This window comes from Rhinolophus ferrumequinum, chromosome 5 (genome assembly GCF_004115265.2).
Source record: "Rhinolophus ferrumequinum isolate MPI-CBG mRhiFer1 chromosome 5, mRhiFer1_v1.p, whole genome shotgun sequence".
Lineage (NCBI taxonomy): Eukaryota > Metazoa > Chordata > Mammalia > Chiroptera > Rhinolophidae > Rhinolophus > Rhinolophus ferrumequinum.
In genome coordinates this window covers 5,812,910-5,838,421 of record NC_046288.1, presented here as the reverse complement: position 1 = coordinate 5,838,421, position 25,512 = coordinate 5,812,910, and the positions used below count along the sequence as shown (strand labels likewise).

The following is a 25,512-nucleotide window of genomic DNA, read 5'->3' as shown; positions in this document are numbered from 1 at the left end:
GGCAAGGAGATTGTGGTGCCTGAGAATATTCACATACCGGTAGGTCTGAAACAACTCAAAGGAAAACACTTTTGTTGAAAACACCTTTCTGACCTACTGTTATTAGCATGTCATCCCCAAACGTGCTGAGTACTGAGTCTCTTGAGCTCAGCGAACCGTCATTGCCTCATTCACAGTGAGGACCGCAAGGAGTCCGTCCGGATTCTGTGTTGATTTCCGCGGCCTTTCGCAATTGCACTAAAGCAGGCTCCCTGCGCTTGCCGTAACGGGGACTCTACCATTGCGCCGCAAGGGGGGGACTCGGAGGCAGCGGAAGAGGGAGCGCGGAGGGTGTGTGTCGGGAAAAGCCCGGCGCTTGGGAGGACGATTGTTTCACGGATCCAGTAACCAGCCCGTTCTTTCCTACCCACCCCCCTCCCCTTCGCCCCTGGCCCGTCGGGGCTTCTCTGTGTCTCCGCGCGGCGGCAGGTGAGCGTGCGGCGCGCGGGCTCCCGGGCTCCGCGGAGCACCCCCCGTGTCTTCAGGGCGGGTGGCGGCGGCCGGCCGGGGAGGCGGCCTCGGGCACAGTAATGGCAGCGCTGTGAGCAGGGGAACGCGAGTGACAGCCGCCGCCGCCGCCCACCTTCCTCGCCGGGGCTTCGTCCTTCATTCTTTCGGGCTGCCTCCCCTCCCCTAGTCCCCTGCCCCTTGTCCTGCTTCTGCAGAAGGTAACCCCGCTGAGGGTCGGGGAGTCCGGCTGCAGGCGCGGGGAAACTTCCCTTACCGGTTGATGGGTGGCGGAGATTGGGCGGAGGAAAGGAGTTGGGGGCGAGGAGGGGGGAGGGGCGAGGAGTGGAGGAGGGTGGTCAAGGAAGATGGTAAGTGACCCTGGCTACCCTGAGCGCTGACCCCTAAGCCCGCCACCCTCTGGCCTGGATTCCGGGCCTCCCCAACCCGGCCTTGGGCGCCCCTCCCTCGGCCCCATTTTCCTCCGAAGGAGGGAAGGTGAGAGTGTGTCTACTCATCTGCTTATTTACGTGCTCGCAGGGCTACACAACTCTGTTTGGCGGGGAGGGCATCCATCGCTACATCCTTACCATGAGTATTTTCACTTTTGTTTCCGCAGACAGCGGAGATTGATAGCTGTGGGGAGGAGTAGCCGACGTACATGCTCGACCTGTGTCCACATTTAGGGTCTCGTGAAATAAGACCCTTAGGCTCTCTTCAGGGCACTTACACCCTGGGGAGTGTGGACCGTTCCCTGCCACTCCACAAATACGTGCATGTGCATAACACGTCTGTGAATTGCAGGCTGTTATTATTAACAGCAACAGCCTTGGATTCATGGATTTCCCCCAGGGATTAGTACTATTACCAGTTGAAGGGCAGTACTTCGGAAGTTTAAATTTTGAAGATATACACTGTTAACATTTACTATAGATTCTTTGACTTTACAGTATAAAAATCTTGGAACTAGACCTGTCCCAAACCAACATTCATAGTAAACTATAGGATATAATCACTTTGTTCTGAGTGACTACTGACTGCATAATAGCCATTTAAAAACACTCAAAAGACGGTTCCCTAACCTCAGAATCTCGAATTCCTTTCTAAGACAGACGAATGAACAGAGTGGTTATACTTTGCTTCTTTTGCCCAAATACAGTGTTTGGAACACCCTTCCAAAAGAGTCACAGATGAAATAACAGGTGTACACCATGTTTTGAGTCACCCTTTTAAAATTTTTTTCAGATGTTGTTTATAAGTTGGGACATTTCTACAGTGTGCATGTACACAGTGTGTGAAAAATACCTTTTCTGTATGTTTGAATGTTCACCTGCATCTGAAATAGTCTTACTTCACCCCCGCTGGTGATTTTCAGTATTTTATAAATGTGAAGATAGTTTATCCATGTCTTTTATTCTCACCAGTCTGTCACTAAATTAAATCTTGTAGACCTTCTTTAAAGTCAGTTTTGCCTTATCTATCAGTTAAGTATTTATTAAGCATGCAATTTTTATGCCAAGCATTATTGCAGGCTTTAGGGATACAAAAATACACAAGACACATGAAATTTCTGCCCTCCTGGAGCTTTAATTCTGGTGGGGAAGGGAGAGACACAATAAATAAGAAATAAAAGTAATGTCAGAGAATCATAAATGTTTCGAAGGAAATAAAATTGGGAGTGGGAGTTGTAGTGAGTGGGAGAAGACTGCTTTAATTGCTGTGGTCAGAAAAGACCTGTCTAAGGTGACCTTTGAGCTGGTATCTGAAAAGGGTGAGGGATTTACCCTTTGGAGATCTGAGGGAAGAGTGTTCCTTTCTGGGGGAACAACAAATGCGTGGAGGTGGTATCAAGCTTGGGTTCACAAACCGAAGGAAGCTCAGTGAGGGTGGGCTCTTGTAAAAGATAAGTGAGGTCACAGCCTAGGCCAGATTACATGAGGTCTTATCGTCCAAAGGCCTTTGGCTTTTATTTTTAAAGTACATTGAAAAGCTATTGGAATTTTTCTAAGGCCGGGAGTGATAGGGCCTGATTTACGGTGACTATGGGGGAGATTGGCTAAGAGGAAAAAGAAAGCAGGGAGACCAGTGAAAAAGGTGTGGCAGGTTGAGTAGTTTGAGTATTAGAGACAAGTAAAAAAGGGTTTGCCGTATGTTTTGGAGTTAAAGGTATTTATTGAACTTGTGGTGTGGATGGAAGTGCAGTTGGTTGGGACAGAAGTGATGTCTAGGCTTTGGGCTTCAACTGAAGGATGGTGATGCCACGTATTGAGATGGGGAAGAAGTGAAGGAAGCAGGTTTTTACACGGGGATAGGGTAGGATTGGGCATGTTAAGTAGGACCTATTAGATGTAGGACCTAGTAGATGTTCAAGCAGAGGTGAGAAGTAGGCAATTGGATGTACAAGTCTGGAATTCAGTGGAGAAGTTAAGGAGTATTTCAGTCAACAAATATTTTTCAAGCACCAGCTACGGACCAGGCAGTGGGAATATAGTAGTGAAGAAATATACAAAAATGTCTGCCTTCATGAGACTTAAATTCTAGTGGAGAGAGAAAGATAGAAATGGGGAATCATCAGCATTTATTTGTTGGGTTATTATATTTGTGTTTTGAATAAAAACTTTGTATGATTCAAAATATAAAATGTTTGATGGAGGTATAGAATGAAAATCTCCCCAATTTGTCCTCTGTCACTCAGTTTTGGTTGGAGCCAGTATTGTTTTCTTACTTATCCTTACAAAGATGTATTTTGTGCGTGTATAAGCAAATACATATTCTTCCTCCCACTTTGCAAAAGTGGTAGCATACTTCACCTGCTTTGATACCTTGTATTTTTTAGAACATTAAATAGTATTTAAAAGTTATGAAACAGTATAGGACCACCTAAAGAAACAAGGTAGAAAGCGGGGGACAAAGCCAGGGGGCACTGCAACATTTTCTGACTTAGTTCCTGCCCCCTTTGAGTTTTGGACCTACAGATGTGGAGTTATTTAAAGAGCTGTTGGTTTTTGTGAGACATTTTAGGAAAGTTTGCATTTTTTCTTTTGTGTTCCCCTTTCATATCTGCCTGTTGTATTTATATGCTGGAAAAGAGATTATTATTGAAAGCAGTGTTTTCATGTATGTACTGTCATTTAAAATCAAGTAAATTGATGACAGGATTAGGCCTTGAATCTTAACATTTTTGACTGGCTAATGTTAAATCTTGGAAAAACAAGCAGAAATTTAGAAAGTTATTATGGGAGTTATAACAAGTTATTGATACTTGAGATGTATGACTCAATTCTCTCTCAGTAATCAGTTATCACTATATCTATTCAGAGTGATCTGGCTCTTTGCCTGGGTTTGAATCTTAATAGTAATGTTGCTGTTACATTGCAGATGTTAGCACAACATAATCCTTGTTACTATCTTTAATATATAGATGCATCCTATGTTACTACTTTGATTTGGAAAGGCCTATTGGAGATACTAGAACAGTGCAGTTCCTTTGGTTCTTAAAAGTTTGGAAATAGGGGTTAGTGTTAAGATCATGATGTAGCATCTGCAGCAACTTTTGGGGTGCAGTTAAACCCTGTTGATTGAGTCACCTGGAGGAGGGGAGATGGAGATTTTAATTTGCTTTAAGCATTATTTTGAAGAAATAAAAATCCAGACTCATAATGTGTTCGTTCGCCACTGAGTTTGTAACATTTTCTGTATTGGTTGACATTTTGATTTTCAGTTAGCTGCCTTTAGCCAGATACTTTCTATATAAATTAACCTACCTGTTTTTTTCTGAGATTGTTCTTGGTTTAATAACTATTTAGTTCAATTTGATTTTTTGTGGTTATTTTTGTTATTGTTATGTCTCATTTATTTATTTATTTAGATTTTTTTTATTATTATTATTGGGGAGGGGGAACAGGACTTTATTGGAGAACAGTGTGTACTTCCAGGACTTTTCAAGTCAAGTTGTGTCCTTTCAGTCTTAGTTGTGGAGGGCACAGCTCAGCTCCAGGTCCAGTTGCCCTTGCTAGTTGCAGGGGTCGCAGCCCACCATCCCTTGCGGGAGTCGAACCGGCAACCTTGTGGTTGAGAGGATATGCTCCAACCAACTGAGCCATCCGGGAGCTCAGCGGCAGCTCAGCTCAAGGTGCCGTGTTCAATCTTAGTTGCAGGGGGTGCAGCCTACCATCCTTTGCAGGAGTCGAGGGATCGAACCACCGGCAACCTTGTGGTTGAGAGCCCATTAGCCCATGTGGGAATCGAACCGGGAATCGTTAGGAACATGGAGCTCCAACTGCCTGAGCTACCGGGCCGGCCCCTATTTATTTATTTTTATTGCCTGAGATTAAAGTAAGTCTCGAGTGTCTGTGTTGTAGAAATACAATCTTTGATAGAAAATACTTAGTAGTACTTTTTTGGAGTATTAGATACTAATTATTGCGTATAGGACTACTGTATGAAATATGTGTAGTGAATTTGTTAAGCTTACTTAAATTCTGTAAATGTATAGGTGTTAATGTCCTATTTGAAGATTTTAGTTAACCAAAGGATTTTCATTTCTATACTTTAACATTATAAATGATGTTACTGTTGTTAGTTATTGAATCATTAGACTATAGTCTGTGTGTGTCATAACTTTTCATCAGTCAGGTTGATAGTTTATCATTTATTTTTATTTCTTTTGTCAACTGTAAGCTTCTCCTTCTTCTCTTCTTTTTTTGTTCTAATTTAATTGCACTTTGACCAGAGAATGTGTTCTGCATGATATGGAATATTTCAGATTTGCTGAGACAACTGGAAGCTTCTCGAAGGCAACATTTCTAGCACTTGGTAGAGTTCTGGAATGCAGCGAATAGATAATAAAGATCTATTATCTCGGTGACTTACAGTTATGTTCTAATGTAGGTTGCTTTCCAAATAATGAAATACTGGATTTACTCTGTAAATGATTGAATTTCTCAACTTTGTTTTAATTCAGTTGAAGGTGAGAAAGTACAAGGTACATTTTAAAACCATTTTTTTTTAAAATTTTGAAATAATTTTAGACTTAAAGAAAAGTTGCAAAAATGGTACAAAGAGCTCAAATATACCCTTCACTCAGCTTTTCCTAATGTTAAACAACTTCTATCAACCAGAACACAATGTTCAAAACCAGGAAATTCAACAGTGGTACAATACTATGAACTAAACTACTGACCTGACTTGACTCGCACCAGTTTTTCCGCTAATGTCCTTTTTGTGTTTCTGGATTTTATCCAGGATCAGACATGGCATTTGGTTGAGTCTCCCTGGTCTCTTCTGATCTGACAATCTTTTCTCATCTTTTGTGACCTGCACAGTTATGATGAGTGTGATCAGTTATTTTGTAGAATGTCTCTCAATGTGAATTGTCTGATGTTTTCTCATTATTAGTTTGAGGTCATGCATTTTTGGGAAAATACTGCATACGGAAGTGATGTTGAGTCCTACTCGGTGCATTATAACAGAGGGTATAGGCTGTCAGTACATCCTTTTAGAGATGATGTTAACTCATTTGGTTAAGGTCATGTCTGCCAAATTTCTCCAGTTGTAAAATTAGTATTTTTTCTCTTTGTAAATACTTGCTATCTTGGGGAGATTCGTTGAAACTATGCAGGTATCCTGTTCTTCTAAAGCTTTTGCTCACTCATTTCAGCATTCTTTGTTAGACAATTTATTGGAGTTTGCTTGATGGTGATTTTATATTTTTCTAATTTCCTTCTACATTTATTATTTATTATAATTCCAATTATTTATTAATTGGAATTTTTCTGTAAGGGAGAACTGCCCCCTCTCTGCACTTATTTATTTAGCAATTTGTTTATGTCAGTATTGTGATAGATATTTGTTTCATTCTATGGTTTACAATCTAATACTGTCATTATTTATTGTATTGCTGATTGTTGCAGGATGGCTGGCCTTCAGGTTGACTCTCTGTATTTTCAACTTGTTTCATCTTCTTTAGCCCTGGAATCAATCATTTCTCCAAGAAGCTCTGATTCCTTGTTGGAGGATGGTATTTAGAAACCAAGATCTGGATGCTATGTGTGCTCATTGTCACTGGGCTGTCGTTGCTCCTAGGCCCTCTCAGTGGCAGGGCTAGAAATACGGGGTGGGGGGGTGGTGCCAAAAAATGCATGCAAGTGGACGCTTTGGTTAGCGTGGCTCAAGCAGTAGTTCTCCGTAATCAGCAGTGTCTGGACGCTGATGGTAACCACTTTGAGCACCTCTTGTAATTGCAGAAGTCAAACGTGACTTGTAGTCATCTTTTGTTATCAGTATATATTGAGTATTACAATTTTAATAGTTTTTTCCTTTCTTAAAATGTGTATACATTTTTTTGGCACCCTCTGTATATGTATGTATACTAATCCATGCATACATAAACATCTGTGTTTATTTCTATATCTTTTTATCTGTTTGTGTGTATTAAAAACCATGAGTTTATACTGATAACTATTCTAGTCAAACACTATAGAGTGTATGCTAGCTGTCCCCTTTGATTTATAACTGGTATTTTCTGATAGTGAGAATAAAGCATACTTTTCTAATAGTCATAATAATCATGTAAATAGTATGAAGTTACCGAAATAATGAATACTGTGACGACAGGCAAAGATAGCTAGTAATCCTCAGCCGTGGAAAATTTAAGCTATATCTCAAAGTAGTTCTCCTTTGGCCTGTCTGAACCAAAAATAATGATATTTTGTCTTCATAGTTTTAAGTATTGTTTTGATTATTAAGCATCCATTTAAAGTTTTTTAGAGAGCAGTTTGCACTGAGATTTAATGCTTTCTTTTGCCTCAGAATTTTTTGGTCCATTTAAGCGCTTAGAATAAGGACAGTTGCTTTTTTATTTTGTATTTTTTTTGTGTGTTGTAAAATATATGTAACGTAAAATTTACCATTTTATTGATTTTTAAGTGTGCAGTTCACTGGCATTAACTGCACTCACAGTGTCCCTGTCACCACCATCTATTTCCAAAACGTTTTCAGTTCCCTGAATAGAAACTACAACCGTCAAGCAGTAACGCCTCGTGCCCGCCAGTACGTTGGTAACTGCTAATTTACTTTTTGTCTTTATGAATTTGCCTATTGTAGATACCTCATGTAAGTAGGATCATAAAGTATTTGTCCTTTGTGTCTTGCTTATTTGGTTTGATATAATGTCTTCAGGGTTCATCCCTATTGTAGCATGTATCAGAACTTTTTTATGACTGAATAATATTCCATTTATGTGTGTACCACATTTTGGTTATCCCTTCTTCTATTGATGGGCACTTGAGTTGTTTCCACCTTTTGGCTGTTGTAAATAATGCTGAAGTGAATATTGGAGCACACGTATCCTTTCCAGTCTCTGCTTTCAGTTCCTTTGGGTATCTGCCTTGGAGTGCAGTTGCTGGATGCACATGATAATTTTGTGTTTAGCTTTTTGAGGACCTGTTAAATTGTTTTCCATAGTGGCGGTACCGTTTCATGTTCCCGCCAGCAATGTTCTAGGGTTCCAGTTTCTCCACATCCTCTCCAACATTAGCTATTTTCCATTTTTTGTTTGTTTTGATAATAGCTATCTTATTGAGTATGAAGTGGTATCACTTGGTTTGGATTTACATTTCCCTAACCCTTGTGATGTTGAACATCTCTTCATGTGCTATTGGCCATTTGTATATCTTCTTTGGAGGAATGTCTATCAAGCCTTTCTTTTATTTTTATTTTTAAATGTCAATTCAAATCTTTTCCCCATTTTTAAAAAAATTAATTTTATTGGGGAACTGTGTTTCTCCAGGGCCCATCAGCTCCAAGTCGTTGTCTTTCAATCTAGTTGTGGAGGGCGCAGCTCACTGGCCCACGTGGGAATCGAACCGGCAACCCTGTTGTTCAGAGCCATCCAGCCGCCCCTCAAGTCCTTTTAAATTGGGTTTTTGTTGTTGAGGTATAGTTCTCTGTATACTCTGGATATTAATCTCTTACCAGACATATGATTTGTAAATATTTTCTCCCATTCTGTGGGTTGTCATTTTACTCTCTTGGTAGTGTCCTTTAATGCATGAAAGTTTTAAAATTTTGATAAAGACCAATTTATGATTTCTTTTGTTACCTGTGTTTTTGGTATCATAGCCAAGAAATCATTGATAAATCCATTGTCACAAAGCTTTTTTCTGTGTTTTAAGAGTTTTATAGTTTTAGCTCCTAAATACAGGTCTTTGATCCATTTTGATTAATTTTTGTATGTAGTGTAAGTAAGGACAGTATATTTTGCCTGGGTTACCAATAGATGGCTTAATATTGGCACTTACAGGTAGATAGCTGCAAACTTTGACTAGCTTGAAATTTAATTTTCAGAGGGCTAAAAGAAGCAGTTATAAAAAAGATAATCAAGGATGAAGGAAATTGTATGTCCTTATGATGAAAGGGATTGCATTTTTCTCTATCTAAAACAGAGAAACATTAAAATGAACTGCTTATGAGAAAAGTGGAACGAAAGAAAGCCTTTTAATGGGTAAAATGGGAATAATGTACGAGAGAGTGAAGGCATAGAGAGTTCAGTAGCAGTCCAGTTTTGGTCTTCATTAGGTTCAAAAGCATGGACGGAAAAGTAGAATTATAGAGAAGAGTAGGAAGTAATGCTCCCTAATCTTAGCATTGTCCAGTGAACCTGAAATGTATTTATAAATACTGTGTTTTGTACTATTTTCATGTTGTGCGGATGGAGAAAATGAAAGAGCATCTAGCCTAGGATCACAGTGTCATCGACAGAGCCAAGTTAGAGGATTCGTTTCTTGGCTCACAAACTTCTCATTTTGAGACCAAAATTTTTTCTTTTTAATGTTTTAACATTTAGCAGGAACTTCCTCGGCCACCCTAAGGCTTTTTGGGTGCGACTTGCCTTCTAGAGGGCTGTCCTATCATCCGTCCATTTCCTCTGAGCCAACTCTAGTTTCTACGATTGGCAAATAATAAAAATGCAGTAGAGGGCAGCGAATAAGAGCTTTGTGTTTGAAGCCAGGTAGATCCGGGTTCAAATTCTGGCTTTGGTAGTTAGTCGTTCTGTGTATTTTACCCTAATTTGCTAGATGTCAGTCTGTCATCTTTAAAACAAGGAGAATAATAGTAGCTATTTTAGGAATATTCAGAGGAGTTAATGAGATAATGTATATAATGTGTTTAGCATAGTGTCTTGAATATATGTGGTTAAGAAAGGTTGCTTTATTATTTTATTCACAACTCTGTAATTAGACGCTGTTATGATGATGGTAAAGAATTGGCAGAGTACGTCCTGCTGAGTGCCCCTCCTGTGGGAAAATGGTGTCATTATGTCCAATTCATTCTTGTAACTTGCTTTATTGGGTTGTCTTGATTCTTTACGGTAAAGGACACTTAAGTGAAAGAATGGGACTGTAAGAGGTTGTGTTGTCCGTACTGCAAACTGTCTTGGGGATTTTAAACACAAAGTAGTCCACACAGTTGGTATGTATCTGCCTTAGCTGGATAATATTTTTTTATTCCCTATGTCTGTGTCTTCTATAGCAGTGCTAGGACGTAAGTGGGAATTAAAATGTTATATAGAATCTGGCACAGAGATTAATTTGTGCCAGACCAGTTGAGAAATAGTGATAAATAAAGTTGATAAGAATTGGAAGGTGAAGCAAGGATTCTGGATTTTATTACAGTCAATAAAACACCGCTAGAAACTGGTTAGAGTGTGATCCCCTTCCTCCATAAAAGCAGTGTAACACCATAACCAAGAAAAGAAAAAAGAAGACAACACAGATAAAACAAGGAAAATTACCACTAAACTTAGCATCTTAGCCTAACATTTGTGAGAAAAGATTTAAATCCAAGGGTTTTATATATGGGTGACTTAATTTAGCTTTCAAAAGAATAGGATAACAAACATTGCAAGTCACTGGGTAGTACAAAGAGAGGATGGCTAGAGAACTGTTTTTAATATTTGGATAGAAGGTCAGGCATAGAAAAAAAGAAGAGCTCTGAATGTTTTGATTACTTGTGAAAGGGCTGGTTGGTCACAGCTTTGGCCTGCATGCCAAGTGGGCTTGCCTACCCATGAGGGACTAAGACAAATTCAAGTTCTCTAACTCATCTGAGAGACCTACATGAGAATAATTACTTTTTAAGGCTAGTTGGTGCCTTGAATTCTTGCCTAGACTATTGAAAAAAGAAAAAAGTGAGAAAGCAAGTAAAAAGATATTAAACTTCATGTTGATAAGAGCGATGTAAAAAGTTAAAGTACAGTCTGTTCAGACTTGTGGGGGAATCTCAAGGTCACTGAGGAGGGAAGGGTCTTTAATTCTAGTCAAGTAGGTTTATTTTGGACCAAAATACCTTTTATAACTTATTTATTGTACTATAAATACATTCCCTGCTCCCCACTGTCTGCCCTCCTTTTTTTTAGACTAAGGTTTTCTTCCTTTCCAGCTGGGATTGATGACAAGCTACTGTATTTCTCTTTACTGTTTTTTACCCCAACTTCCTCTCTCTCTTTTTTGGAACATAACTATATTAGAAATTCGTAAGAAGGAAAGTTATATGATAGAAATTACATTTGTGGAGTATTTTGAGCTCTGTGGCTCAAATCTTATTGCAACAAAAAGCATTGTACCCTGCGCCTCCAAATAAAGATATCTCTTGGCTATGTCTAATGGCTCACTCATTTGATACAATAAGATGAAAGTGTTTAGATGAATTCTTGGAGTCTATTTTCATATGAAATTACAGTAGCATTTTTGGTCAGCGTGCACCAGAGGCAGCTTTAGAAATGGAAAATATTGCAAAGTTGGTCATGCTTTTTATTGGGTCTTAAGTATTTTCCTTATTTTATGTACTAGAATGTAACCTGCTCTCAACCCACTGACTGTCGTTTAAAAAAACTAATTGTGGTATACAGACTCGTGTGGTATACAGAGTTGGCCCCATTATTATATTTAATTGGTAATTTTTGGAACGGCCATGTCTTTATTGCAGATTATAATCAATACTGAAATAAGTTATTCTGTGGTTTTTGTTTCATTTTTTTTTCTTTTACTAAGAAGAGAATCACAATGTTGTGTTTAGCCATTTATATTACTGACAATTCTTTTGGAAAGCAGCTGGAATGTGGCACACTGAAACATTTTATCAGTGATTAAGCTATAGTAACACTCATCAGGTTGAGCATGGTTATACATTTTATTAAAATTGCTTACATTTTAAGTAAAATATTTATCTAATTATGCAACCCACCTCGGTTCTATACTTAAAATCAAATGTCTTGAGATTCTTTGACTGTTTTACCTGCAGAAATACAATTATCCAAAGCACTTCTATATATGAAAAATGTCTAAGTCAAGAATAGTGTCACTTCAAATTAAAATCCATCTGATCTTGGCCAAGTTATATCTTTTTTATTTCTGCTATTATTAGTAACTTTGTTTTTAAAGACATGTTTGGGGTGGGAATTTTGTCAGGCTATGTTAACATATAGTACATGTTATATCGGAGCTCTCTTTCAACTTCAGAAACCTAAAGCTCTGGAAAGTTACGATCCTTAGGGGAAAGGACGATCCTTAGGGGAAAGGACGGTTAGTGACAGGTCAGCTCTTAGTGTTCTCAGGAGTGAAGTATGTGTAGTGAGGAGGAAAACTCAAGCAAAAGAGATTTTAGAACATTTCTATCGGAAATCTAGATAGTTTATTAATTTGTTTTTCCTGATTGCTTCTTTATTCTCATCTTTGCCTTAGGTTACCTAGTTATTCTCTAAGAACTGGTAACTGATTTTAAAATGCTTGTTTTTAGAATATTAGTATTTACTGACTTTCGTGGGAAAGGTGTCAGAGTGATAGATTAAGAAAGCACAGTTTTATTTTTTATTACACAATAAAATATTCAATACATACTGAAGATTATAAGTTAAAGTATTTGAAGAATTTAAGGAGGTATAATTAGATTTGCATTTTGGAAAGCTTACGTTGGCCACAGTATATGGAATGGACCAAGGGGGCAAAGAGAAATAGGCAGGTCATTTAAGAGGCGATGGCACTGGTCGGGTAGAGGTGGTGGTTTGGATTAGGGTGATGTCCGTGGGGGTGGGAAGACATGGATGGGTTCACGAAATGGTTAGAAGGTAGCGTTGACAGGACTTGTTGATTGATTGGATTGATTTGTAGAGGAGAATAAAGGAAATGAAGAATGATGAATAAAATTTCTAGCTTCAGGAGAGAGGTGGATGATAATGTCATTACTGAGAGGTGGAATACTGGAAAAGGATGGACATGTTGAGTTTGAGGGATCAGGTTTACTGAGGTATAACTTACACATAGTAAAACTCACCCTAAAAAAGATACATAGTTCTTTGAATTTTGTCAATTTTTGTGGTAGTGTAACCACTACCACAATCAAGATACAGAATATTTTATCATTGTCACAGCTATGTACTAGTCAGAGGGGTGATAGATTGGGGGTGGGGAGTTATCACCTTGTGAGGGGTGAAACGTGTAACTATTATGTTGTTTTAAAATGAAAATAATAAAAAAATATATGACCATTAAAAATAAAATGAAATAAGCCCGGTAATTTTTAAGGTATTTAGTGGACACTGTCTCAAGCTTGCTTATTGATTGCTGTAGTCTTCTTCACATTATGGTCCGATATGTCATATAAATTGAATCACAATATGTAGCCTAATGAATCTATCTTCTTTCACTTAGCAATGTGGTTTTGAAGCTTATCTATTGTTGTCCATGCATCTGTAATTCGTTCCATTTTACTGCTGAATACCGTAGTGTACCATTGTGTGAATGCACCTCATTTTGATTTTTATTCACCAGTTCATGGATATTTGGATTGTTTCCAGTTTTGGTCAGTTACAAATAAAGGTGATCAAAAAATCTCTGTTTAGGTTTTTTGTAAATATATGTCTTCATTTCTTACGTATAAATACACAGAAATGGGATTGCTGGGTCATATGGAAGGTGTATGTTTAACTTTAAATAGAAACTGCCTACATGGTTATTTCATTTTAAGTTACCGTCTGCAGCATATGAGGGTTTCAGTTGTTCTATGTTGTTCTCATCAGCATTTGATACTATCAGTTTTTTGAGCCATTCTAATAAGTGTGTGGTGGTATCTTACTGAGATTTTAATATGCATTTCCCTAATGACTAATGATACTGGGCATGTTTTATGTGCTTATTTGCCATGAGTATTTCTGAATTGTCTGTTTGGGTCTTTTGTCTTTTGCCCATTTGTTAGTTGGGTTGTATGTTTTCTTATTATTGAGCTTTGAGAGTTTTTTATACATTCTGGGTACCAATCCTGTGTGTGTGTATCTGCCCTGTATAAGATACATATTTTACAGATATTTTCATGCTGTGGCATGTCTTTCTTTCTTTTTTAATTGAGATATAATTGATACATGAGTTTCAGGTGTACAACGTAATGATCCAGTTTTTGTATGTGTTGCCAGATGATCAGTACAGTATGTCTTGTTAACATCCATCACCATATATAGTTATAAAATTTTTTATTGCGATGAGAACTTTTAAGATTTATTCTCTTAGCAACTTTCAAATGTGCACTACGGTATTATTAATTATGGTTACCATGCTATACATTACATCCTCATGACTAATTTATTTTATAAGTGGAATTTTTTGCCTTGCGACTCCCTTCACCCATTTTGCCCATCCTCCCTAACCCCTGCCTCTGGCAACCACCAATCTGTTCTGTGTATCTGTGAGTTTGTTTTGTTCTATATAAATTTTAGTTCCCCCACGCCCAGTTTCTGTGAAAAATGCCATTGGAATTTTGGTAGGGATTGCATTGAAACTGTAGATTGCTTTGGCTAGTATGGACATTTTTAACAATATTCTATTCCATGAACATGGGATGTCTTTCCGTTTATTTGTGTCTTCAATTTTTTTTCATCATTGTTCTATAGTTTTCATGTACAGGTCTTTCACCTTCTTGCTTAAATTTATTCCTAGGTATGTTATTCTTTTGAATGCAATTCTAAATGGGATTGTTTTCTTGATTCTCTTTTGCGTAGTTTGTTATTAATGTATAGAAACATGACAGAGTTTTGTACGTTGATTTTGTATTCTGCAACTCTACTTTGTTAGCTCTTAACAGGTTTTTTTGAGGAGGCTTTAGGGCTTTTCGTGTCATCTGCAAATAGTGACGGTTTTGCTTCTTCCATTCTGATTTGGGTGCCTTTTTTTTTTCCGTTGTCTCATTGCTCTGGCCAGGATTTCCAGTATTATGTTGAATAATAGTGGTGAGAATATGATGTTAATGTGGATTTGTCATATATGCCCTTTATTATGTTCAGGTACCATGTTCCCTCTATATCCACTTTGTTCAGAGTTTTTGTCATGAAACGGTGTTGGATTTTGTCATGTGTTTTCCGCATCTATTTAAGATGATCATATGATTTTTATCCTTCACTGTGTTAATGTGATCTATCACATGGGTTGATTTGTGGATATTGAACCACCTTGTATCCCTGGAATAAATCCCACTCGATCATGGTGTATGATCCTTTTAATGTCTTGTTGAATATGGTTTGCTAATATTTTGTTGAGGATTTTTTTACATCTGTGTTCATCAGGGATATAGGTCTATAATTTTCTGTTCTTGTGGTGTCCTTCTCTGGTGTTGGTATCAGGGTAATGCTAGCCTTGTAAAATGAGTTTGGAAGTGTTCTTTCCTATTCAGTTTTTTTGGAAGAGTTTAGGAAGGCTTGGTACTAATTCTTTGAATGTTTGATGGAATTCACCACTGAAGCTGTCTGGTCGTGGACTTTTGTTTGTTGGGAGGTTTTTGATTACTGATGCAATCTCCTTAGTAATCTGTTCAGATTTTCTGTTTCAAAAGTCAGTCCTGGTAGATTCTGTTTCTAGGACTTTATCCATTTCTTCTAGGTTGTCAAATTTATTGTTCATAGTAGTCTCTCATGATCCTTTGTATTTCTGTGGTATTAGGTATAATATCTCCTCTTTCATTCCTTATTTTGTTTGGGTCCTCTCTCTTTTGTTCTTTGTGAGTCTAGCAAAAGATTTCTCAATTGTGTTTATCTTTTCAAAGAACCAGCTCTTAGTTTCTATTGTCTTTTACGTTTCTATTTCATTTATTTCTATTGTGTTATTCCTTCCATGTACTAACTTTGGGCTTTATTTTTTTCCTCTTTTTCTAGTTCCTTGAGGTGTGACTTTAGTTGTTTGAGATTTTTTTTTTGTTTTTGATGTAGGCATTTATCACTAGAACTTCCACTGCTTTTGCTACATTCCACAAGTTTTGGTATGTTGGATTTCCATTTTCATTTGTCACAAGATATTTTACATTTTCTTTTTATTTCTTTGACCCATTGATTGTTCAGTAGCATGTTATTTAATCTTCACATAGTTGTGAATTTTTGAGTTTTCTTCTTGTAATTAATTTCTAGTTTCATGCCATTGTGGTTAGAGAAGACGCTTGATATGATTTCAGTTTTCTTATATTTATTAAGACTTGTTTGTTTTGTGACCTAACATATGATGTATCCTGGACAATGTTTTTTGTGCATTTGAGAAGAGTATTCTGTTGCCTTTGGATGGATGTTCTCTATCTGTTATCTGCTTTAATGTGTTTTTGGTTTTTAATTTTTTAATTTTAACTTTTCAGTTACTGTTGACATTTAATATTAGTTTCAGGTGTACAGTATAGTGGTTAGACATTTATATAACTTACAAAGTGATCCCCCAATAAGTCTAGTACCCACCTGGCATCATACAGTTATTACAATATTATTGACTATATTCCCTAAGCTGTACTTTACATCCCCGTGGATGTAAAGTTTTGTAACTGCCAATTTGTGCTTCTTAATTCTGTCATCTTTTTCACTCATCCATCCAACCCGCCTCGCCCCCTCCTCCCCAATCTGGCAGTCATCAGTTTGTTCTGTATCTGCGAGGTCGGTTCCGTTTTAATTGTTCATTTATTTTGCGTTTGTTTTTAGATTCCACATGTATGTGAAATTATATCGTATTTGTCTTTCTCTGTCTGATTTATTTCACTTGGCATAATACCCTCTAGGTCCATTCTTGTTGTTGCAAATGGTAAGATTTCATTCTTTTTTATGGCAGAATAATGTACCATTGTATAAATGTATTACATTTTCTTTGTCCAGTTCTCTGTCGATGGACACTTAGGTTGCTTCCATATCTTGGCTGTTGTATACAAAATGTTTTTCTTTGTCTCTTGGTGTAGCCTTTGTTGTAAAGTCCATTTTGTCTGATATAAGTATTGCTAAATATTACTACTCCAGCTTTTTTTTTTCATTTCAATTTGCATGAAATATCTTTTCCATCCCTTAGTGTTAAATCTGTATATGCCTTTTGATCTGAAGTGTATCTCTTATAGGGCACATATGTATGGGTCTTATTTTCTTCTCCACTCAGCCAATCTGTGTTTTTTGATTGGAGCATTTAATCCTTTTACATTTTTTTTTTAACTTTTTATTTAAGTATCTTTTTCCAGGACCCATCAGCTCCAAGTTAAGTAGTTGTTTCAATCTAGTTGTGGAGGGTGCAGCTCACAGTGGCCCATGTGGAGATCGAACCAGCAACCTTGTTGTTAAGAGCACCGCGCTCTAACCAACTGAGCTAATTGGCTGCCCCAAATCCTTTTACATTTAAAGTAGTTATTGATGTGTCTTTGTAGTTATTGCCATTTTATTATTCATATGTTTGATCTTTTTTTCTTCTTCAAGAAGTTTGTTTAATGTTTCTTGTAATACTCGTTCGGTGGTGATGAACTCCTTTAGTTTTTTCTTGTCTGGGGAGCTCTTTATCTCTCCTTCGATTCTAAATGATAGCCCTGCTGGGTGTAGTAATCTTGGTTGAAGGTCTTTGCTTTTCCTCACTTTGAATATTTTGTACTTATACCTTCTGGCCTGCAAAGTTTCTCTTGAGAAATCAGATGACAGTCTTATGGGAGCTCCCTTGTAGGTAACTAACTGATTTTCTCTTGCTGCTTTTAAGATCCTCTGTTTGTGTTTAACCTTTGGCATTTTAATTATGGTGTGTCTGGGTGTGGGCTCTTTGGGCTTATCTTGTTTGGGACTCTATTCTGCTTCCTGGACTTGTATTTGTATTTCCTTTTCCGGGTTAGTGAAGTTTTCAGTCACTATTTCTTCAAATAGGTTTTCAGTCCTTTGCTCTCTCTCTTCTTCTGGTACCCATATGATGCAAATGTTATTATGCTTGATGTTGTCCTGGAGGCCCCTTAAACTATCCTCATTTCTTTTGATTCTTTTTTCTTTCTGCTGTTCCAAGTGGGTGTTTTCTGCTACCTTGTCTTCCAAATTGCTGATTTGAACCTTTGCTTCATCTAATCTGCTGTTGATTCCGTCTGATGTATTCTTCATTTCAATTATCATATTCTTCATTTCTGACTGGTTCTTTTTTATGTTTGCTATCTCTTTGTATAAGTGCTCACTGAGTTTAACTATTCTTCCCTTGAGTTCATTGAGCATCCTTATAACCAGTGCTTTGAAATCTGCATCTGGTAGATTGCTTGCTTCTGTTTTGTTTAGTTCTTTTTTTTGAGTTTTGTCCTGTTCTTTCATTTGAGATGTCTTTCTTGGTTTCCTCATTTTAGCACCTCCCTGTGCTTGTTTCTATGTATTAGGTAGATCTACTATGTCTCCCAGTCTTGGAAGGTTGGCCTTACATTGTAGGTATCCTGTGAGGCCCAGTAGTGTGGAATCCTTGTCCACATGAGCTGGGTTCTTTGTGTGGGTTATGCGTACCTTCCTGTAACAGTTGAGCCTTTATTGCTATTGGCACATCAGTGGCTGGGATTGACCCTTAGGCTCACTGGCTACGAGGACTAGCTGTGACTGTAGGGGACAAGCTGTTTCGCAGTGGCTGACCCCACAGAGCAGGATTTGCTTTAGCAGGGCTTTGGCGCCTGCCAAGTCTTCCCTTTGGTATGTTGTTTATGGAGCTAATTGTGTGGTGCTCTGATGTGGTCTGAAGCCACTGGTGTGTTGGTTCTAGGGACTCTTAGGAGTGGCTCCAGTGCAGGCCCAGGTCAGCTGCTGCTGTGCCTGCCCTGGGGCCCTTGGTAGGGGCTGCGAAGTGATCTGCGTTTATACCGTGTTTTCCAGAAAATAAGACCTAGCCATACAATCAGCTCTAATGCATTCTTTGGAGCAAAAATTAATATAAGACCCGGTCTTATTTTCCTATAAGACCGGGTCGTGTGTTGTTTTATATATTTATATATTATATTTATATATTATATATTATATTTATATATTTATATATTAAAAGACACATTAGAGCTGATTGTCTGGTTAGGTCTTATTTTTGCGGAAACAGGGTAACTGCCTTTGCTGGACTTGGAGTTGCCTGAGAGAGACTATACTGCAAACCAAGGGTAGCTATCACTAATGCCGGAGGCCGCTTAGTAAGAGGTACAGGGCAGGTTGAGGCCAGCAGTGGCTTGTTTGGGGTTTGTGGACCTTTGAGAGATTGTAGGAAAGTCTGCAGCATGGGCTGAAGTCCACAGCTTGCAAGGAACAGCTGCTGAAAGAGGTTTGGGCTGGTGCACAGTTTGGGTGGTGTGGGATCTCAGGGAATCACTAGGCGGGGCACGTGATGTTAGCCAAGTTAATAGAGACTCAGCTATGGCACCCAGCTGTCCCTGCAGGCTTGTTGAGGGGAGGGCTCAAGAAAGGAACAATGTCTGGCAGCACTTCTGTCCTGGCCAGAGCTGCCCCTCTAGCTCTTGCCCTTGTGTGTCCCTGTTGCTTTTTGAGCTACTGCTCAAGTGCTGGCACTCAGCGAGTGAGTGCATGCATGGCCCCTTTAAGAGGAATGCCTCAGACTCTAGCAGCCCTGTGTCTCACCAAGATAGAATACCCGCTGGTTTTGACAGCCAGATATTCTGGGGACTCCTCTTCACCAGCACTGGTGCTCCAGGTTGTGGAGCTCACTGTGGGGCTGGAGCCTTTCATCCTCAGGGGGACCTCCTACTAGTCTCGATGTGGTGCTGCTGCTTTATGTCATTAGTTATAGGAGTTCTGTTCAGCTAGTTTTCAGGTGGTTCTCAAGGGTGGTGGTTCTGTAATTTAGTTGTAATTTTGATGTGATTGTAGGAGGAGGTGAGTACAGCCTTTTCCTACTTTGTCATCTTTGACTGGAAGTCTTCTCTAGTGTTTGTTTAAAGCTGGTGTTTCATTATTGATATTCTGTCTGGATGATCTATGCATTGATATAAATGTGGTATTAATGTCCCCATCTATTATTGTATTACTTTCTATTTCTTCCTTTAGATCTATTAGTATTTGCTACATATATTTAGGCGTTCCTATGTTGGGTATATAAATATTTCTAAATATCTTCTTCTTGGATTAGTCCCTTTATCATTAAGACCCTTTCTTTGTCTCTCATTACAGTCTTTCCAAGTCTAGTTTTTCCTGATATAACTACTACAGCTTTCTTTTAATTTTCATTCCTTCACTTTCAGTCTGTGTGTATCCTTATATCTGAAGTGAATCTTTTGTTGGCAGCATATAGATGAGTCTTGTTTTTTTATCCGTTCAACCACTCCATACTTTTTGACTGGAGAATTTAGTCCATTTACATTTAATGTGATTATTAACAGGTATGTATATTTATAACAGTCTGTTTTAAGTTGATAGCAATTTAAGACTGAATACATTCTAAAACTCTACATTTTAACTTTCCCTACATTTTATGTTTTTGATACCACTTTTTACATTTTTTATCTTGTGTATCCCTTAATTATTGTAGTTATACATATTTTTACTACTTTTGTCTTTTAATCTTCATATTAGCTTTATAAGTGATAATCCATTACCTTTACTATATATTTATTATTTTTTTATCAGCATTATTCTAAGACCAGAGTTTTTAATTTTGATGAAGTCCAATTTTTTATCAACTTTTTTCTTTTATGGTTCAGGCTTTTTGTACATTAACTAGAAATTCTTTGCTTAATCCTTTTCTTGGTTTTTAATGTAATCCACTTAAATTATCCCCAAATTCTTCACCAGAGTTGCCAACTTCTTGCATTGGCCAAACATACCAAGCAATGGAGGGTTAATTGGGAAGGGTTCAGGCAAAACATGGCCCAGGGGCCAATTCCTTCCCCGTTACTGTTTTTTGTTTTTTTTTTCTGTCAAGTTTCATTGGAACACAGCCATGTCCATTCCTTTGTTTATTGTCTATGGTTGCTTTTGTGCTACAGTGGCAGAATTGAGTAGTTATGACAGAGAGTGAATGGTTTTCAAAGCTTAAAATATTTACTACCTAGTCCTTTACAGGATAAATTTGTTGACTCCTGAGACAATCTAGAATGTGTCCCTAAGAGATAATTACTTATTAGAAAAAAAGACCAAAAAACTCCATTTTATAATTATCATTATGAAGATTACAAAATTTAATTCTTTGAAGTTGTCAAATATCCCACCAATGTTAAAAATTCCAGGGGTATCATAAATATAATTTTTTAAAAAGAGCTTAAGTCTAGATCCAAATAAGTCAATTGATTTATTGTGATTGATTAATGTGCCTTTTTAGTCTGTTTTAGTCAGTTGCCCCTTCATGTATCTCTCTCCCTCTCTCTTTCTGTCTCTTTCTTATGTGTGTGTATAGTTTACTGAAGAAATCTGATTGATTATCCAGTAGTTTCCTACAGTCTGGATTTTGCTGACTTGCAGGTGGAACGTTAGTAATGCTTGTATGTATAATATACATACTGTGTTTCCCCGAACATAAGACCTAGCCAGACAATCAGCTCTAGTGCGTGTTTTGGAGCAAAAATTAATATAAGACCTGGTATTATATTATATTGTATTACATTATGTTAATATTATATTAAATTATATTATATTATGTCATATTATAAGACCCGGTCTTACAGTAAAATAAGACCGGCTATTGTATTGTATTATATTATGTTAGAACCAGTCTTATAGTAAAATAAGACCAGGTCTTATATTAATTTTTGCTCCAAAAGATGCGTCAGAGCTGATTTTCCGGCTAGGTCTTATTTTCGGGGAAACACGGTAGCATAGAACGAATTTAATAGATGGTAGTTAAAGATAATGATAATATTGCAATTTCATTCTCTCATCAATAAATATGTATAGCAAGTGTAACTTAAATTGTGTTATCAAAACCTTAGAAGAAAACCTTGGTAATGTCTATGTTGAAAGAGATTACTACTTCGTTTTTAAAAATCATTTACCTTAAAGTTACTGATATTAAACTAGGCACTTTAATTTTAGAGGACGTAATCATATGTCATATCATACATAGCACAATGGATTCAGACACAGGCAAATAATGGAGTACTATTAAGATTAAAGAAATCCTTATGCATTAATATGGAATACTCTCCCAAATGTACTGTTAAGTGAATATACTATTGAGTAGTATAATACCATTTATATAAAACAGATGGAAAAAGACCATTTATATAAGTTATTGATGTAAAAAGGGGGAAAAACAAACCGTATATGTGTGTAAAATACCTCCAGACACATAAATATTGCCTCTGGTGGTGGGAGCTGGTGACTAGAGCATAGAAGTAAAAGGGAAACTAAGAATTTAGAATTTGCAATCATGTAAATGTACCTGTTCTCCCCTCCCGTCCACATTAAATTGTTCTAAAATTTTTTTTTTTTCTTTTAAGATTTTATTGGGGAAGGGAAACAGGACTTTATTGGGGAACAGTGTGTACTTCCAGGACTTTTCCAAGTCAAGTTGTCCTTTCAATCTTAGTTGTGGAGGGCGCAGCTCAGCTCCAGGTCCAGTTGCCATTGTTAGTTGCGGGCGGGGGGGGGGGCAGCCCACCATCCCTTGCGGGAGTCAAACTGGCAGCCTTGTGGTTGAGAGGACACGCTCCAACCAACTGAGCCATCCGGGAGCTCAGCGGCAGCTCAGATCAAGGTGCTGTGTTCAATCTTAGTTGCAGGAGGCACAGCCCACCATCCCTTGTGGGAGTCGAACCGGCAACCTTGTGGTTGAGAGCCCACTCTCCAATCAACTGAGCCATCTGGCCACCCCGGAGCTGAGTGGTAGCTCAGTGACTTCATTTTGGTTGCGGAGGGCACAGCTCGCTGGCCCATGTGGGAATCGAACCGGCAGCCCCGTTGCCTAGTGCTCACGCTCTAACCAACTGAGCCTCCCACCTGCCCCTAAATTGTTCTGAAATTTTTGATAGAATCTTTATTTCATTTCTTAAATTTGTAACAGCTTTATTGACATATACTTCATATACCATCCAGTGTACCCATTTGAGGCGTATGATTCAGTGGTTTTTAGTACATTTGCAGAGTTGTGTAATCATCAACAATTTTAGAACATTTTTATCACCTAATTTAGCAGTCACTTTCCATTTCTCCCTAAGTCCTCTATCTCTAGGCAACCACTAAAACACTTTCTGTCTCTACAAATTGACCTACTCTGGATAGTTCACATAAATGGAATTTTGCAATATGTGATCTTTGTGACTAATTTCATTCTTTAGTATAATGTTTTCGAGGTTCATCCATGTTATAGCATCCGTCAGTATTTCATTCCCTTGTGTTGTGGAATAATAACCCATTGTATAGATACACTATGTTTTATTTATCCATTTATCAGTTTATAGACATTTGAGTTATTTCCACTTTTTGGCCTTTATGAATAATGCTACTATGAACATTTGTGTACAGGTTTTTGTATGGATGTGTTTTCACTTGGGTATATAGCAAGGAGTAGAATTGCTGGGTAATGTGGTAACTATCTTTATATATATATCACTTTTGTAACTATTTAATTTATTGTTATTAACAGCCATACGTATTTAGAAATGGTGCGCTAGTGTGAAAAATCTAATTTACAAATCATTTTCAAATGTAAGGAAAACTTTTTTAAAAATGTAATTAATATTAATAATATAATATTAAAATATAATTAATGTTATCTAGGAACATAAATAAACATGAATTTTTATTTTGCTTTTTAAAAAATTTATAGCCTATGAATTTATTTTTTGGGCCCATAACACTCATGGGCTTTTGGCATAATTGTGTGCGTTAGTGTTAAAAACTCCAATATTGCATGAATGGAACCCAGAAGAAAGCTAGAGAACGTTGGGGTAATGCGAGATTTGAACTTTGCTGATACTCAGTGGGACATAATTTAACTGAGTGGGGGTGGAAGTGGTCCTCGAAGGACATCTGGTGTAGGACCATGTTGTGGTTCCTAGTAAGGTACATGAATGAAGAGCAAGACTCATATTTTGTGAGTTGTGTGACAGCTTGGGTGCAGTGGTTGTGGTCCTGTTTCTTTGCCCTCTCTTTTTCACAGACTTACGTAAATTCTCCATGAGTAAATGATAGTTTAAACAATTCAAATAAAATGAAGGACCTTAAATTTTTTAGTTATTTGAGCTTTCTATTGACAAGCAGAGAATTTAACAGACTATTTCAGCATGCTATCTGCTACTGGTTTGTCAGTTTTCAGTGTGTGGCTTCTCTCACTGTGGCTTCCGTATGTTCCATCCAAAAATGGATTATTACTATACATGTACCTGTTCTACCATCAGTCTGTTGGTCTCAGCAGAGAAGGCAATGACAGATTCTGTCAAAACTTGAATTGAGCTAGCAGTTTGTATAATATGATCCCATTTTTATAACAGGAGAAAACTAACATTAAGGGAACATTGCCAACTTTTTGGTATACATTTAGAATAATTCCTACCCTCAAGAAACACTCAGATAATTACAGTAGAGGTAAGCATAGAGTCCTGATGTAATACATAAGATAGGGCACCTTTCCTGCTTAGGTGGTCCCAGGAAAGTTTCTTAAAAGCAGATATCCTGGGCCAAGGCTTTAACATCAGTAAGGGTTACATGAATGGGTAAAAGGTGGAGGTAAGGAAGCAGAAATTTTAAGTATAGGACACAATAAGAGTAAAAGCAGGGTGTATGAATCAGTTCAGTGACTTCTAAGTAGAGAGAAGTTACTGAATTATGACATCAAGGAGTCCCATAAGGAGAAGGAGCTGTAGAGGTGTTTGAGTCTAAGGTCAAATCATAGAAGTTTGGCGTGCATGTTGCCGGTGCGCTTAAACTGAAAGCTGTCTATAGCGGAAAACATCGAACAGCTTTAACCATCAAAACCAGAGTGACGTGCTGCTCAACTTTGTGGTTTAGGTAGGTTCTTCTTGTCTTTGAGAGCCAGATCTGAGATTCTAATCTATTGGAACGTCGGGAACTTTGTTTATTGACCACTGTATCCTCAGAGCCTAGAATGGTGCCTGGCAAGTACTTAAATATTCACTCACTGACAGTGTCAGGAAGACGGCAGAGTTACGTACAGCGGTTGAGAGCTCAGAGGCTCCCGCACACGCCTAAATCCTGATGCCACCATTAAATAGCTCTGTGACCTTCAGCAAGTTTCTTAATCAAACTGTGACTTAGTTTTCTTATCTAGAAAATGTAGAGAATGATAGGAGCTACCTAATCACATTGTTGGGCGGATTAAATGAGTTTATATAAAGCACTTAGAATAGTGCTTGGCTCACAGTAAACACTATATAAATATTAAGTTATTATTATTTCTTTGATAAGTGAAAGATTAATACATACTAGAGCTACTAAAGCCCTGGTCCCAGAACGTGTAGAGTCACACAGGAATGGATGAATTTAAGAATATTCAGGAACACAGTTGGATACGATGGGGTGAAGAAGGGTGAAAAGGAGTTAAGGTTAATTCCCTGATGTAAAGCTAGAGCTTTAGGTTCTCTCCTCTGGTGTCCCTATCCCCACCCCCACCCCCCCAAACTGAAATTATTGCTAATCCATTCTAGTTAGGGCAGGACATTTTTTGATCTATTATAGTTTATTGTCATTTAGTCTCTGCTTTTCTTTTTTTTGCTATTAAATTTATTGAGTGACTGGTTAGTACAGGAAATTTAAGGCCTAGAGGTGGAGTCTCAGGTCTGTTGGGGAGAGAGCGCTGATTC

The 25,512-nt window shown here is 37.8% G+C and overlaps 1 protein-coding gene across 4 annotated transcripts in view; it reads left to right on the top strand.

The window, feature by feature from the left end:
• The first annotated feature begins 307 nt into the window (after window positions 1-307).
• CUL2 (cullin 2) overlaps window positions 308-25,512 on the top strand; it is an 84,215-nt gene continuing 59,010 nt past the window's right edge. For 2 of the 4 annotated variants that reach the window (XM_033106580.1, XM_033106581.1), the window contains exon 1: window positions 308-468. The gene's annotated coding sequence lies outside the window, so the exon portion shown is untranslated. Of the gene's footprint in view, window positions 469-531; window positions 708-25,512 lie in introns of those variants that run through there. The other 2 variants (XM_033106578.1, XM_033106579.1) reach the window with 2 other exon arrangements.